The 15,577-nt window shown below is 41.8% G+C and overlaps 1 protein-coding gene across 1 annotated transcript in view; it reads left to right on the top strand.

Annotated features, from left to right (window-relative positions):
- Positions 1–288: 288 nt before the first annotated feature.
- lrfn1 (leucine rich repeat and fibronectin type III domain containing 1) overlaps positions 289–15,577 on the top strand; it is a 218,677-nt gene continuing 203,388 nt past the window's right edge. The window contains exon 1 of the mRNA XM_054793220.1: positions 289–1,085. The gene's annotated coding sequence lies outside the window, so the exon portion shown is untranslated. The remainder of the gene's footprint in view (positions 1,086–15,577) is intronic.

Consider the following 15,577-nt stretch of genomic DNA (forward strand, 5'->3'; position numbering starts at 1 on the left):
TATTCTTGTATGGCAGTTGAGCGTGTTAAAACATAACATAGTGGTTATAATGGTGATCGTTTGGATTTTATTTCCACGATTTTCCATGGCTGAAAATAGTTTTGAAATTCCACGAGTGTATATCTTTTTTTTGTTAAATGTATTCCGAATTTGCATCACTTTGGTGCACTGCTGCACTGTGCAAAAAAGACTCCTCTAGTCTGTGTCCACCGGTCACTTGCCTCCTACCCCCTCCTCTTCTTCCTCCTCCTCCTCCTCCTCCTCCTCCTGCTCTTCTTCTTCCTTCCCTCCAGACATCATGGCGTGACAGCAGCTTCTCATTTTCGCAGGTGTTCATGAGACGCATTCTCAAAGATTTTGCCTGCATTGCTCTGCTCTGGGACTCGGTGACATTCCTGGTATTAGTCAGCCTCCTCCTCCTCTTTCTCATCTTCCTGCACGGATGTCAACTCAGTGCGCGCACGGCCACGCGTAAGGGGTAGGGGGAAAAAAACACCGTGTTACCAAAACCTTGGGCGGGATTCCATCATCGTTGCGCACCAGGCGAAGGGAAGTTCGAGGAGCTTCACAGACTGCACCTCGGTGCACTAATTGGCTCTTTTGATATTTTGGTTACCTGCTTTTCCTCTTCACGTCAGCGCATCGCTCCCCGTCCGTCTATCTGCACTGCCATCCTCGAACACGCGTGGGGTTTATTGGAAATACTGTTTCTATGAAGCCAAACCTCATGCGTGGGGACGAATAGGATGCGCATTGGTCCTTGAACGCACCTCGGACGCAAATCCCTCTCGAAAGGACTCTGGAGCTCTTTTTTTTGGATTTATCTAATCCTCAAGAGGGTCGTTGTTGGATTGTAAAGTGTTTTTCTTCTCATTCGAAAGCACATCATTGGGACTTTAGCAGTGACACTCCAGCTCGTATCTTTTGGATCTTTCAGCAGCTTCACTAAACAACGTTTTTTTTTTACCCCTTCGACCACCACCACGGCGTGAATTTGGAATAAATTAGAGATTGGACAAAGTGAGACAGGACACGAGGGGCTCATGCCAGACCCAACATCAACTCTTCATTAGTGTCACTTTTTGGTAAGTGCGAGCCTGCAAACACATAAGCTGAGGAGGGAACTAATGAGTGATGTGACTGTGCTTATAATAATAGAGCTGTAATAGCTGTACAGCCTCATCCTGTATGCATTTCATGCAACATGAGTGTGTTGCTTGGATTTAGGTGTCTTTCAATGCAGTCTCGTGCTGTGCTTTTGCTATGAAGTCATCACAAGGCATCAATAGATGCTAGTATTGATGGTCTGGTTAATGTGCGTTAGCACCACATAGTCCTCTGGGCCCAGACAGTCCAGATTGCTCCAAACTGCATCTTGAACAGCAGCACATGGCTCCCCACTGAATGAATGATGCGAGGAAAATGTTCCCGGGCGTGTCTGCATCAGCACTGAGCACTGAGCATTGAGCGGGACTTTTCCTAAATTAGCAGAAGCACAGAGATCATCCAAAATGCAATGATTAAGGGAGAGTGTTCTCCTAGTGGGGCTTGGGAACTTGTTAATGATGCCCCATTAAGGTGCAGTTTTGTGCTATTTTGCCTTTGCAAGGCCTGTTTTAAAGGACTCTTCTATTTCCAATTTTGACAATCAGCAGTGCAGCTTTGCAGATGATGCAGAATGATAATGATCTTGTGCAGCCGGGTGGCAGTCTTCTTTTGGAAGTTTTATCCCTTCTAATTCCGACACACACACAAAAAAAAGGCATCTCAGGGACAAGAGAGGTCAGCGTCTGGTCTCAGCAAATATCTCTTCATCACCCAGAGGACATCAGCAACAACAGATGCCTGTGTGGAGGCAGCGGGGTTGTAAATCTATAAGACCGAGGCGGGGTTAGATGTCAATAAGCTTACACTAACGCCAACCCTCCCACCACCCTTCCTATACAGAGAGAGTTCGGATTTATCCGCATCCAAGACATCCCAGGGGACAGGATGTAGCGTTAGGCATCAGCCGTCTGTGTTGGCCACATCAAGGTGTGCGGAGAGCTGTGCTGCAGTTCAGAGTGCCGGAGAAGGGAAAAAAAGAAAGAAAACATGACAGCCAGCTGCATGTGGTGAAAGCAAGCCTCCTTTACCTCCAGTCAGCCTTAGGACTGCATGTTCCTGTATGGCGGCGAGACCACCTTCCACCTCTCAACCCCCACAGCTGTCGCCTGAAATTAGACGGGAAGGTGAAAAATGAAAGATGTCACAATGTGCTTGGCTCGGCTCCATATTTTGACACATGTCTATTTTGGCTGGAAGCTGTAAAACATATTAGACATAAAATCCAAGAGTCAAAGAGAATGGAGCTCGACTAAAACTCTGTTTGGGTCACATGAAAACACTGTATTTCCACTTTATTACATTTTTAACATCAACTATCCCCATTGGCCACCACAACTGTCCATCAAAACATTTCCTCAGACCTCACATCTCCCGTAGAATTTAGTTTAAAAAAACAAGTAAACACATACTCAGGCACATACTGTCATGCACCATTACTTTGTTTAAATAAATAGTTGTAAGTAGGGATGCTCCCATCGATCGGCCACCAATTAATATCGGACGATTTCCGGAAAGATCATGTGATCGGCATATGCCGATCGCCGTGCAGCTCCGACGACTTGACAGTTCATGTCAGGACAACACCAACATGACACGAATGTGCATGTGTGCTGTGTCACGCAGGGTTGCCAACGTCCATATTGAGCCGACAAGGAACGCACTTGGTTCCGTATTGCCGCAAGAATCAACACTAATCTGTAAAACCTCAAAGGTTTCAGTTTGACAGCGTGACACACTCTACGCCAATCGATGCCAGCGTGTTTGATCACTCCCTTGTTTGACTTTTCTTGCATCTTTCTTTACACGCTTTGCCTAGCCGTCACTGGCGGCAGCTAACCAGCTAACCAGCTAGAATCATCCGCCTGGCTTATCATCAGACTCCAAATGTGACTTTTTACCACAGTGATTTAATTGTTTTTTTTTTTTAATTTTGTTTGTAGAAGAAGCAATGTGATTAGTTTGGAGCTCGTTTTTGTCCCACGGGGATGTGTAATCACGTTCATAGGGCACCTACCAACATTTTCAAGTGTCATTGAACAATTTTGCTCTCTTGTCATTATATTAATTTGTCTATTTTTGTGTGGTTGTTTAATGAATATAAGCACATTGTGTGTCCAGTCTTATGATGATAATTTTATGACAAAGGTCTCCTATCTCGTCAGGTGATTTTGAGTAGCTCATAAATGGTCAAAGAACTCTTCGTAGTTTCAATTCAGTACTTTATGCCCTATAAATATGCGTTTCCTCTTTTTTGACCTATAAATGTTGTTACAATGTTTTATTCGCTTGTTAATCGATGCCAATGCGTCAGATAATGAGGTTTGCGCATTTGGAAGTGAGACCTGATAGCAGTTTTGGAATCCTCTGCACACTATGTTTTACAGAGTTTTTTTTTTTTTTTAACACCGAGTTCCATTGACGTCAATGCAACCCGGACTTCCTTTTATGGGCATTCTCAGGAAAACGCTGTAGGCCTGCCCTCTGCTCTGTTTACCGTGTTAGCATGTACGGCTCCCAGGAGCCATGTTTTGGTGTTCCTAAAGAGGCAAGCATCAGGCAGAATTGGTTGGGGTTGCTGGTTCCTGGCCAGCAAGAGAAAAATATGCTCATCTGTCAGCAGCATTTCACACAGGACTGTTTTGTGAACATGAGCCAATACGAAGCTGGACTATCCGCCAAACTGTTGCTGACGTGCGACGCCTTTCCAACGTTACTTGGTCGTGTTGAAGAGTCAGGAGAGCGAACTGTAAGTAACTAACTGTGCTTATTTTTTTTAAGTAATTGGACAAAATGAGTTCGGTGTGTGAATACCTTGTTTTATCTAAAACACAAAGATAACAGGTGTAGTGCTCCTTTCTACAGCTGCAAGTTAATGCTTAAAATGACCAAAGTACAGCAATATACTGTAAGTATTACATGCTATCATGAATGTACCTGTTACTGCATGGTCACAGCATGTATATAAAACCATAAAACCTTGTTGGAGGTTTTTGGAAGTGTTTTAATAGCAGTCTGTGTAGGCGACATAGGTGTGTCCCATTACGTGCAGTAATGTGCTGTCTATTTTTAGTTGTTTTTATATCTTTAGAAGAGACATACGTGTGTTTATGGCTCACATAAGGATTATGGATGATGGGCAAAATTCCAAAAGTGCAGTTTTCCTTTAAAAGTCTTATATAGTCGAAAAGCCAATAATTTAAAATGAAGGCCTTACAATGTCTAAAATTCTCTTAAAATCTCATCAAGTGGCTTAAATACAATTTTGAAAGGTGCCTTATTTATGTTACTTTTATTTAAAACAAATGCATAAACTTCAGTCTTGTTTTTAAATATTTTGATTTTTCAGAAAGCTACAGGATAACAACAAAACAGAGCTAAAGTACCTGTGTCAGAATTTACCGAAAACAACCAGCTAGTGTGCTGTGCGCACGCCATGGCCCTCATCATTCATGTCTTTTTTAAACAAAAATTTGCCGGCATGGAAGTGAAATGGGTCTTAAATTGTATTCATTATGGTCTTAAAAAAAGCCTTAAATTTGACTTATTGAAACCTGCAGAGTACATTGATTCTATGGGCAGAATTATCCAGCTCAACTTTACACTAGCATTGAAACAGGAGAACAGCGAGATTCTCCCATCCCATTAAAAATATAAACATCTATTAATGAATCAGTACTTTCCACCAGTTTTATTTTATTGCCCCTGCAATGTATTTAAATGTGACGCACATTGGACATGCTTGAATTGCCCTTGGGTTCAGTGTGGTATTGCAACCCTTGAGCCTTCCAGTGTATTTGCAATCAGAATTAGCATAGACCGGTGCTCTTATATGCTAAGATGTCCTTGTAGTGTGTTGCAGCAAGTGCCTGATGCCATCCCTTCAATGTGTTGCAGGATGTTACAGCAGAGGCTCCAAGCACTTACTGTCATGTGCTGGCCTAATGCAATCAGGCAGGAGGGTCGTTATCTTTTCCATGCATTATTGCTAAACGCTTGCATGTTTGGCATTGTGAGCAGGGAAGCTCAGCATAGTTTAGCGCTCAAAAAAAGGAAAGTGACAAAAAGGTATATATGTATGTGCGGTGTATTAGCTCACTGCTTTCGAGGTTTGCTTTATAGGGGCCGGGGGTGGGGGGGTTGTGTTGGGGGGGGGGGTGAGATTAATGGCTTCTCTCACTTGCCATTCTGTTGCATTGTGTTGCAGCTGCTGCACATGGCGCTGGTGTCATGTGTTGGCATTATGAAATCGGGACCAGATGAGGGTTATGAGACACTGCAGGAATGAGAGTGCAGTGGCAAGCACTGGCTATTGATCTGCCCGTATAAAAGACTGCACAAGAGAATGTTAGAAAAATCTGCTTTTGTGCTCTTTGTACAGCCATAGACATTTGTGGTGCTTTACTTGCAGACAGAGTGAACACATTTTTTTTTTTACAAACATGTTTTAGGGATATTTTAAACCATCTGCAGCTTTTACTGGGCTTAGTCAGGACCGTACTGTTACCACAGAACCATAATCTCTGTTTCCAACAGGCAGTACAGCTCGCTACCCTTTTGCAACATATGATTACTATGTCACTTTCAGACCATTTGGCCTTTACTTACTATTCTGCAGGGTGATTCCTGACATTACATATGACGTTTACTTAGGCACTTCATGTAATGTACTGTATACCGTTATACAGCAAGAGGGGCACCAGCATCCTTCATTTTAACAATAATAATATTAATAATTGTTCGTTTATTGGTTTAATTGGTTCCATACCCAACCGTGATACGTGAATTTCCGCAAATTAGGATTCCTTAAAAATAGTAGACATAACAAAAAATCAGACATTTAAAATGTAAATATGACTCATTCCGACGATCAAGTGTGGCGCTTGTGTGTCTCACCCAAGATTACAGTAACATTACTGACACCTGTGGGGTGCATTTAGCCATTTTAATGCTTGAACGTGCTTAATTTAGGCAAAAAAAAAGGTTATAATATGCTTAAATATGCATGACCAATAAGGGGCTGTAGTCAACCACGAAACAGCATGATTTAGTAATCAATATATTCCTGAAAAACAGTGATCAAGTGAAGCTGCGAAATTCGAAACGCAAAGTGGCAAGGGATAATTGTATACAGTCGTACCTCGCCACGGTTCGAATTTCAAAGACGTATTCAAAGACGCTGTGAATGATATGTAGTATTCTACACTGGTCACTAGGTGTCAGTAATGTTTCTGTCATGTTCGGTGAGACACACACATGCCAGACTTGATCACCAGAACAACAGGCTTTTATTACAGCTTTGAATTATTCCACAACAGGCACAATAATCCCTCATTAAAAGGTCTAATAAAACCACAAGCTACTGTTGCGGCTGCAACCCACGCCAAGCTAAAACTCAACTCTAAACCCTCAGCGTCACTGCCTGTCCGCCCGCCACTCAGCTCCCCTAAAGAACACGCAGGAGCACGGGTTTTATATATGTCTTTATGACTTATGTACTCTTATTACGTCTACTATATTGGGTAATACGAGTGTAAAGGTGACTAAATGGGTGTTATTTCGTATCGAGCACGCTCGAAGAATGGTAAAAAAACATATTTAAGAAGGTGGTAAACAGGTTTTCAACTACGAAATTATTCCATTAGGGATGAGGTGTTAATTGGAAGCAGACAACATTCTGATAGAGGCTGTTATTTCCAAAACGTAATATTTTTACATTTTGATAATGATTTGAAGTGAATGAGAAACTGGAAAGTAAAACTGTAGCTCCCCTTGACTACTACTTCTCCATTCAATTAACCGCCGAGACTCAGCGGTTAATTGAATGGTGGCATTTAATTGAAGCATTACGACATGCTGATTTCGAGAAGTGAGCGAAATAGAGAAGTGGCATAAAACAGTAAAAAGTTCTAAAGGTCATTGGCCTTGTTATGAACGCTTGAAAATTGCTCGTTTACTGGCTGTTTTGCAAGTGGAAACACAGCGATACAGGATTAATGAACGTTATGCTACACACTTGTGTGGCCTTGGTGTTGTGCTCTGCAAGCCAGCAAAGGAAAACGGGAAAATAAGTCCCAATTAGGTAATCATGAGTCCACACGATTGGATTACTGCTTCTCCCATATTTGATGTTCCGGTTGCATGACAAAAGTTTAAGAAACGGCCTAATTACTCTTTAAACGATCTAAGGAGTAAGCCCTGGAGAAGTAAAAACTAGAAGCTGTGGCAAATGAGCCAAAAATAAATTCATGAAAAAAAAGCAAGGTCTAAAAGGTGTGGCAAACAGGTGAATGGAATAGAGGGATAACAACAGGAAGCTCAATTGCAACAGAAGACAAGGACTAAAAATAAATATTTGATTATGAGAGGTTTTCACTGTGAAATTACACTTGAGAGAGTTGTACCAAGGTCATTTGCTTGAATAATACAACGAAGTTTAATAATAAGACTGCAGTTTCAGGGTTTCCCACTGGACTGAAATCTATTTATGGAGGGATGGGATGTCATCTTCCAATTTGCATAATTGGCCATAACATATGCGCATGTAATTTTTATGGATGCTGTAGGAGGCAAAAAGTGAACAAAAAACAGAAAAAGAAAAACAAATCAAATATGTTTAGAAACACAAATTAACTTTCTTCTGTTGCTTCTTTTTGTGGGTTTTTTTTATGTCACAAGCAAGACGGAGCCCTGTGGGTGCTTTTAGATCAGGTGTGTCCAAACTTTTTCCAGCGAGGGCCGCACACTGAAAATCTAAGGATGCGGGGTGCCTCTTTTCATATTTTTATGTCTATTTTAATTTTGTAAAAAGGCTAAAAAAAAACTATATACAGTTCCAGACCCTATCCTCACTATGACGTTTGTCACTTGATTGAGATACAGGACAGCGAGTCTAATATGCATCTGGCATACATACAACTCTAACATGCAGGCAACGGGATCACTGCAGGGACAAAAGAGACGACCGCAGCTTTAAGCAAAGCAAGCTCCTAGTTACCTAACTAGTTAGCCTCCAATTTAATGATTCTAAACTTAAGAAAATGTTTGAAACTGAATGGGCAAGAAGGACAAAGTAAGAAGCCAAAAATGTACCACTTCCACACGGAATGGGACGAGAACTTTTTTTCACTCTGTCATGTCTATGACTGACGATCATTTGGAGCTACTGTCCGGACTCTGAATCCATGGCTGACTCCAGGCAGTTACTGACGCCTAGTTACTATATATGACTTGTCTTTCAATATTTTTGACTAACAATAGGCCATTGTCAACTGCAAAACAGTGATCATTAATGAAATACATTTTTGACAAACCACGATAGAGTGAGGGAGCGAGGGACCGCTGAGGGACGATTGTATTTAAAGACAACGCTTTGTTTTATTATTATTATTATTATTATTATTAGTATCAACAGTTCAACTTCTTAACATTTAGGCTTTTTGCTCAGTTTTTCCCATTTTTGTTGGCCTTTTTTTGGTTTAATTTTATTTCTACAATGTGCAATAAAAAATAAGCTTTGTACTTCAAACGGCCCTCGGGCTGCACTTTGGACATCCCTCTTTTAAATTCTTATTGCACTTTTTAGATTTATATCACAACGTTGGTAACACTGATCCCTCTTGCTTGCTACATCTTATTCTCTGGCAGACCGGGTGCGTTTGGGTTACGATGCCAGCTACTGTACGGAGGTGGAACGGCAAGCTACATTCAGTCCCTTTATAATGTGTTTATGAGAGAGGGCTTTGGTGGCACGTTCAACTGTTGGAAAGGGGAATGAAACACAAGTTGATTATTGCAAGTTTACAAGCTGAATGGATCATATTTTAGTTCTGAAAAATGCCTCCGTCAATCCTTTAAAGATGGGTTAGCTGAGGGAACTGGGGATATAAAAAAGAGCACTTTTGTCCTCCCCCATCCCCTCCCAATTTAATGGTAGGGGAAACACTGAGATACCACCACTGTTGGCAATCTTTTTTTCAATCTTTTTCTGATGCTTGCAGCTGGCCATAAACTGTATTTCGGATACCCTGGAAGGTATCAGCTCCACGATGTTATAAAGTGTAGTAACTAGAGGTGTCACTAAAGTCAATAGATCAAGCACACAAGGGGCGGACATGTTTGCAAATGTTCAGTCGATTAAACAATGATGGGATAGACGCGACATAAAGCTCTCCAGAAGCACTCCACATACAGTATAATGTTCACTGCGTTCAAGCACGTCTGAATAAAAGTGTCGTTTACCGCCATGGAAGCGTGAACATGCACTGTTTCAGCCAATGACTGATAAAGCAGGTGAGTGGCTGGCGCTCCAAAAACGAGCCGCTCAGTGCTGCATGATGAGTTTCACATGTCAAACGGAGCCATAGGGTGTGACCAGAATGCAGGGGGGGAATGGGGAGGGGGATGGCTACTGAAGGACATTCAGGGAGAGGCAAGCTGTCTGCCTGAGGGATGCAGATTGACGTTAAGTTGTGTAAGGAGGCGACTGAGCTAATGCTTTGAGGGATGATATTGAGCACCAAGCTGAGCTCAGTAAGCAGCCGTCATAATCCCAACATATAATATCATTAAAGCTGTCCGCTGCTGCTAGAGTCCTGACATGGATTTTCAATTTAGAGCATGAGGCATCGCTTATGACATCTAGAAGAAAGTCCAATAGTCCATTCGTCACAAAAGGTTTAGTGGTACTGGGCCACAAGACATTTTTTTTGTAAATTGTAAACTAATTATGTAATTTCAAAAATATACACCCTCGGGAGAATCAGCACCTCCAAGGCCGAGTCCATGGTTCTCGCACGAAAAAAGGCCGGGGATGAGATCCTGCCTCAAGTGGAAGAGTTTAAATGCATCGGGGCCTCGTTCAAAAGTGAGGGAAGGACGGAACACGAGACCAACAGGCGGATTGGTGCGGCGTCTGCGGTGATGCCGACTCTGCAAAGCAAAGCTCTAAATTTACCGGCCGAGCTACGCTCCTAACCTCACCTATGCCCATAAGCTTTGGGTAGTGAAAGAAAGGACAAGATCGCAAGTACATGCGGCCGAAATGAGTTTCTTCCGTAGGGTGGTTGGGCTCTCCCTGAGAGATAAGGTGAGAAGCACAGTCATCCGGGAGAAACTTGGAGTCGAACCGCTATTCTTCTGCATTGAGAGGAGCCAGATGAGGTGACTCGGGCATCTGGTCTCGGGCTGCTGGTCACATCCAAGTAGTGTCCTTTCAAAATTAAATTAATAAGTCTCACTATTACTATGGACGTTTTCTTTTAACTTATCAGTATCACCGCACAGTTTACAGCTGTAGGAAGTGAGCTCTGTTGCCTGGGATGACTGGTCTAAACTCCAATAAGTCATGGGGCTAAGTAAACACGAAAACAATGGCAGTGTGTTTAAAATATATAAAACTTGCAAAAACCAGCAGCCTCAGCGGACATTGATTTTGATTGCACTTTCAGCTGGCGTATCTGGTCATGATGATCAATATCTCCTACCAGAGAAGCATTTCCCTTTTGGCTGTCTTGAGGAAGCCAATTAAGCTCTCATAAAGAATTTTAGATGCATGAAAACACAGTCTCCCCCACAGTCTCATTAAATAATGCATAAGGACAATAAATATGATTGTGTAGCACTTCTATGAGTGCAGGTCATACTAGTTGTAATCTCAGAGCCATTGGACGAATGTGGAGCGTTTAATGCACTAGTCATTGCAGCTGAAGGGCATTAGGATAGAGATAATGCCTCTCAGTGAATTCACTCGACTTCATATGCCTCTGTGATGAGCTATCATTGGGCCCTCATATATTGATTTATTTGCCAGTGAGACATACTGTATGTCCTCTTCATCAGACCTCTTCCTCGGTCTGATTGGAGATGTCGAACTTTGCGGCCTATTAAAAGGCTGCCAGACAGTAGAAGCACTTAACTATTCCAGTGAAGTGAAGCATACCGAGCATCAACTTTCTCAGTTTGCTTTAATACAGACACATGCATAATGTAGCACTGCCTCGTAAAACTCCAAAAAAGTACTGCAGAGTCTCACTACTGACTTTTATTTTCAGCTTATTAGCATCTACGTACAGTTTACAGCTGTGGCAAGTGGGATCCGTTTAACTTGTTCAGGTGTTCTTTGATATGTCAAGATGAGTCACAGGTTAAACTAGCTCCTAGGTGACATGCTTTGGTCAGGAATTACAGTAAACCCTCTAACCAGCTGCTTTTGGAGGCTTTTCCTGTCTGATGTGATGTGCAGTCTCTTTTGGGGAAAACACACAGTACTCCCCTGTGCTCCTAACCACGGTCTGGAGCCCCTACAGGGAACAGCTAACAGTTAGGGGTGCAGCAATACACGTGTGGTGACTATTACCACTATGAATCCAGGGTTTCTGCTACACGTAGTGGATCGAGGCGGGGCGCTACGGCTCATTAAAAGCCGCCACACCTTGGAAATGAGTTTGTTTTTTTTTCGTGAAAACAATGTAATACAATGTATGGATGACATATATGCTATATCGGGGGTGCCCATTATGGCAATCGCGAAGGTACTGTCAGGTCACCTGCATCATTACTGTCACTTCGTAGATGTCAGCTGACTGTTTTCCATAAAATGTTCTCTTCAACATCCAACTCTTACAAAATTAAATGACAAATATCCATCCATCCATTCATCCTTTTTTTATGTCGCTTATCGTCACTAAGGTTGCGGGGGTATGCTGGAGCCTATCCGAGCTGATTTTAGGCGAGAGGCAGGGTATTAACATGCATGTTTTTGGAATGCGGGAGGAAACCGGAGTACCCGGAAAAAACCCACGTGTGCACGCAGAGAACATGCAAACTCCACACAGAGATGCCCAAGCGGAGATTCGAACCCATGTCTTCCCGATCTCCTGACTGTGTGGCCAGCATACTAACCATTCGGCAAAGAAAACACGGCAAATAAAGAACACAAATGTCAGAAATTGCTGTGTGGAACAAAAAAGAAAATAACTTGGGTCTGCACCAATTTTCTTTCTTTAGTATTTGCATAACCCCGCTAACAAATAAAGACAGAGAAATGGAAAGATAACATCCTTGGACGAGACAATGTAATAGCGTTCATCTCCAGATGCTATTCGTCAACGGTGAAAATAGCCTCTGGCTACTTGTCAGATTGATATTAACCTGCGCTTGCTACTTCTGATTCTGTTGCTCTTATCAGTATTGATTGATTGTGACGAGTATGTCATGAACCTGAATTGACTCCCTTTACCAGTTAAAGCTGTGTGAAATGTGTGTGAAAGCCAACACTGGCGGGAATGGCTTCCCTGGAACTAATTTGATTAAACGTTTGAGGATGTTGGGATTACATGTGCGCAGGCATCTCCTGTATTGATTTATTGACCGAAGAAATGTATTAAATCTGTGTATTCTCAATGGTGCGGATTTGCGACAAATGTCTGTCTGGAGTGACATAAAAGTGACAGTAATTTGGAGGAGACGCTGTGCTTGCGTCAGTTAAGTCAGACCTGCAGCTGACACAAAGGGAGGTGGTCCAAAATTGAAAAGATGAAGCTCGGTGGGGTTTCTGACACTCACACTGTTAGCTGAAAACACATCTGAGTCACTGATGAGCAAAGAGTTTGGGCACCTTTCCTGATTTTCGCGTGAATATTCGGTTCCAAGCTTTTGTGCAAGTTTTAAACTGTATTTTCTTCATAAATTGTACAATTGTTCATCATCCTTTGTTTGTTTTTGACTGGTATCAGTGGTGGGCGGTGCATATGTTACCTGGGCCTTCAGTGGGCCGGACAGAATTTTTTAGCCAGTATCAAAAAACCAAACAATAATGATAGTAATAAATATTTGCCATAATGGGGGTTTAAACCAGGGTCTCCCGTGCAGTGCAACAGAGTCACTACGACGTTTTTAAAATGTACCCATCATGTTAGGTGTATTTACACTCAGTATCGGTATCAGTATCGTATTGGGTCGGTATCACCGATACCAGCCTGAATTTTACTCAGTACCGTATCATAAAATAAATCTATGGTATTGCACATCACTACTCGGTAGTGGTGTGAGGCGTTGTGAGCGAGGCACTGTGTCACTATGCCAGAAAAGTAGTTCTTTGGTGTTAGCTACTACAATAGCTACTGTAGGTTGGTTAATATTCAGGTCACGTTACGTAAGTGGAACACTGTTGGCATTTTTGGAGGTTTGTTTAGAGGGTTTTATAGGCGGAATACGTGTGTCCCATTACGTGCATTGTTAGCTCCCTCATGCTAGCTGTTTTTCTTTCAGAAAAGGGAAAGATGTGTGTCCATGTTTCACATAAAGATTGTAGATGATGGGCGAAATTCCCAAACAAGTGCTTTTTCCTTTAAGTAAGATAGCCGCAATTGCCGTAAAATAGCTGTGGTACCAAAACCCTATTATAAGTCCTATTATAAGTGCCCTTATCTTCAGATACATAGTCACCAATATGCCTGGCTTACATTACTGCACATAACTTTGAGTCAGTGACTAATTTCAACCGGTGATCAGTGGTTCACCAGTGCTTGTAAAGTTGTCTCGGTGATTAAAGGTTCAGACAACTCAAATATTTACACTACGACACCATCTGAAGCAGTTTACAATCCATGTTTATCTAATAACATGGCAAAAAATACAAAAGCTTCGAACTAAAATACATCTACTCACCAGGTATGTCAATTTCTTCCTCCTCAGTCAGGAATTGTGGGCGTGATATGGCTTGTTGAACAGTTTTGCGCTGATTAACCAACCAATCAGGGCTGGAGGCCTGCAAGCTGGCCCTGAAAGGTGAATCAGAAGTCTGATTGGCTAAAAAAAAAAGAACAGCCCCATTGCAAATTCTGATTCTGAAGTACCCGGGCAGATTACATTGATATGGTAACACATAAAAGTTGAAATCTGATTGGACTAAAAAACTCGAACATACTGTACACATAAACTGGAAGCAATGCAGCCAAGAAGCATGCAATGAAATGACGATAATAGACCTTTGGGAGTAAATTAATATAATTTAATGGCACAAACACTACAATTTAAGTTTGAAATGTAGGTCAGTTCTTTTGGTAATGGATAGGCCAGCAGAGAAGGCCTTGCTGGCCCTGACTGCACATCACTGTTGGTTATATAGCACAATCCAATTGTGAGTGTATTTATTATATTGGTTTTAAACTTGGAGAGAAAGTCAAATTGGCTTTTTTAAGTTTTAATGTGGTCACGTGAAGCTGGTAAGGAGAATGACCAGTTGTTCAGCACATTGCTGCACTTTTTCCGCAGGAAAAGGACATTTGAGCAGGTTGGTTACTCGCTGACAGGAAAATCTGTCCATCTCACCATCTACTAGACATTTCTATTCTTTCTTGCCTACATAAGTGATCTTTATTATTTGCTGCTTACTTGCCTGTAAAGTTCTCCACTGGCTCCAAGTCAACAGCAGAGCATGACATTTTCACATGTTGCATGGAGTCAGAGGCTCTTCTTTCTCATTAGCATGCTACAGCTACAGCCTCTTGTCAGAGTGGGTCAGCTACTGTCCTCTTTGTGAGTGTATCAATGTAAAGTCCATCCGTCCATGTTTAACCCGAGCTATGAGCCAATTAAAGTCCATTTACAAGCCACCTGGACCACTTGGCTGTGTCCCAGTTTCATGTGTGTCTCACCAACTAGTCCTTTTGGGTTGCATCTATTCTCAATGCAATTCATATGAAGGTCTGGTTTTTCAGCAAATCTTTAGCGCAGATACACCCTGGAGCGCTCAACTCTGCATAGGAAACAGAGACAATAACACGGAGGCATTGTTTGGATTTTAAATGACAATTATGCCTCGTTTATCGTGCGTAATTGGTTCCAGACGTGACCGTGAAAAGTGAATTTCCTTGAAGTAGGATTCCTTATTTGTAAATGGAACACTTTTGTAGTTAAAAAAGTGTTCAGTTAAAAAGATCAGTTAGGATAATCCGTGATGCCGCATAAAAAGAACATGCAAATCTTTTATTTCTAAAATCACAAATATTAAAATTTGTTGATTTAGTACATTTTCAAACAGTTAAAATTAAGCAAGCAAAAACTTGTTACCCAAAAATGTCAAAACTTTTTGACAAGAGAGGAGAAATAGGATCTCAAGGAAAAACTAAACTTAAAACACTTATACACGAGAGCAACGCTAAAAACCCACAGCATTTCAGTATGTGGAATCAAATTATGGAACGGTTTGAGCAAGGAACTCAAACAAAACACTAAGATGAGCGATTTCAAGAAACAATACAAACAGTTCATGTTTGCAAGGAAGACAAGTCTTGAACTTGTTCTGTTATGTCTACAGTCAAACCTGTCTATAGCGGCCACTAAAGGGAAACGGCAAAAGTGGCCGCTATAGGCAGGTGGCCATTATAGAAGGGTTGGCGGCCATTTTGAATTTGTGCACACACATATTAACATGTCTGTGATTAGAAGCTTGTTGTCTTTGCAGATACAT

The sequence above is a fragment of the Dunckerocampus dactyliophorus genome, chromosome 12 (assembly GCF_027744805.1).
Source record: "Dunckerocampus dactyliophorus isolate RoL2022-P2 chromosome 12, RoL_Ddac_1.1, whole genome shotgun sequence".
Taxonomy (NCBI): Eukaryota; Metazoa; Chordata; class Actinopteri; order Syngnathiformes; family Syngnathidae; genus Dunckerocampus; species Dunckerocampus dactyliophorus.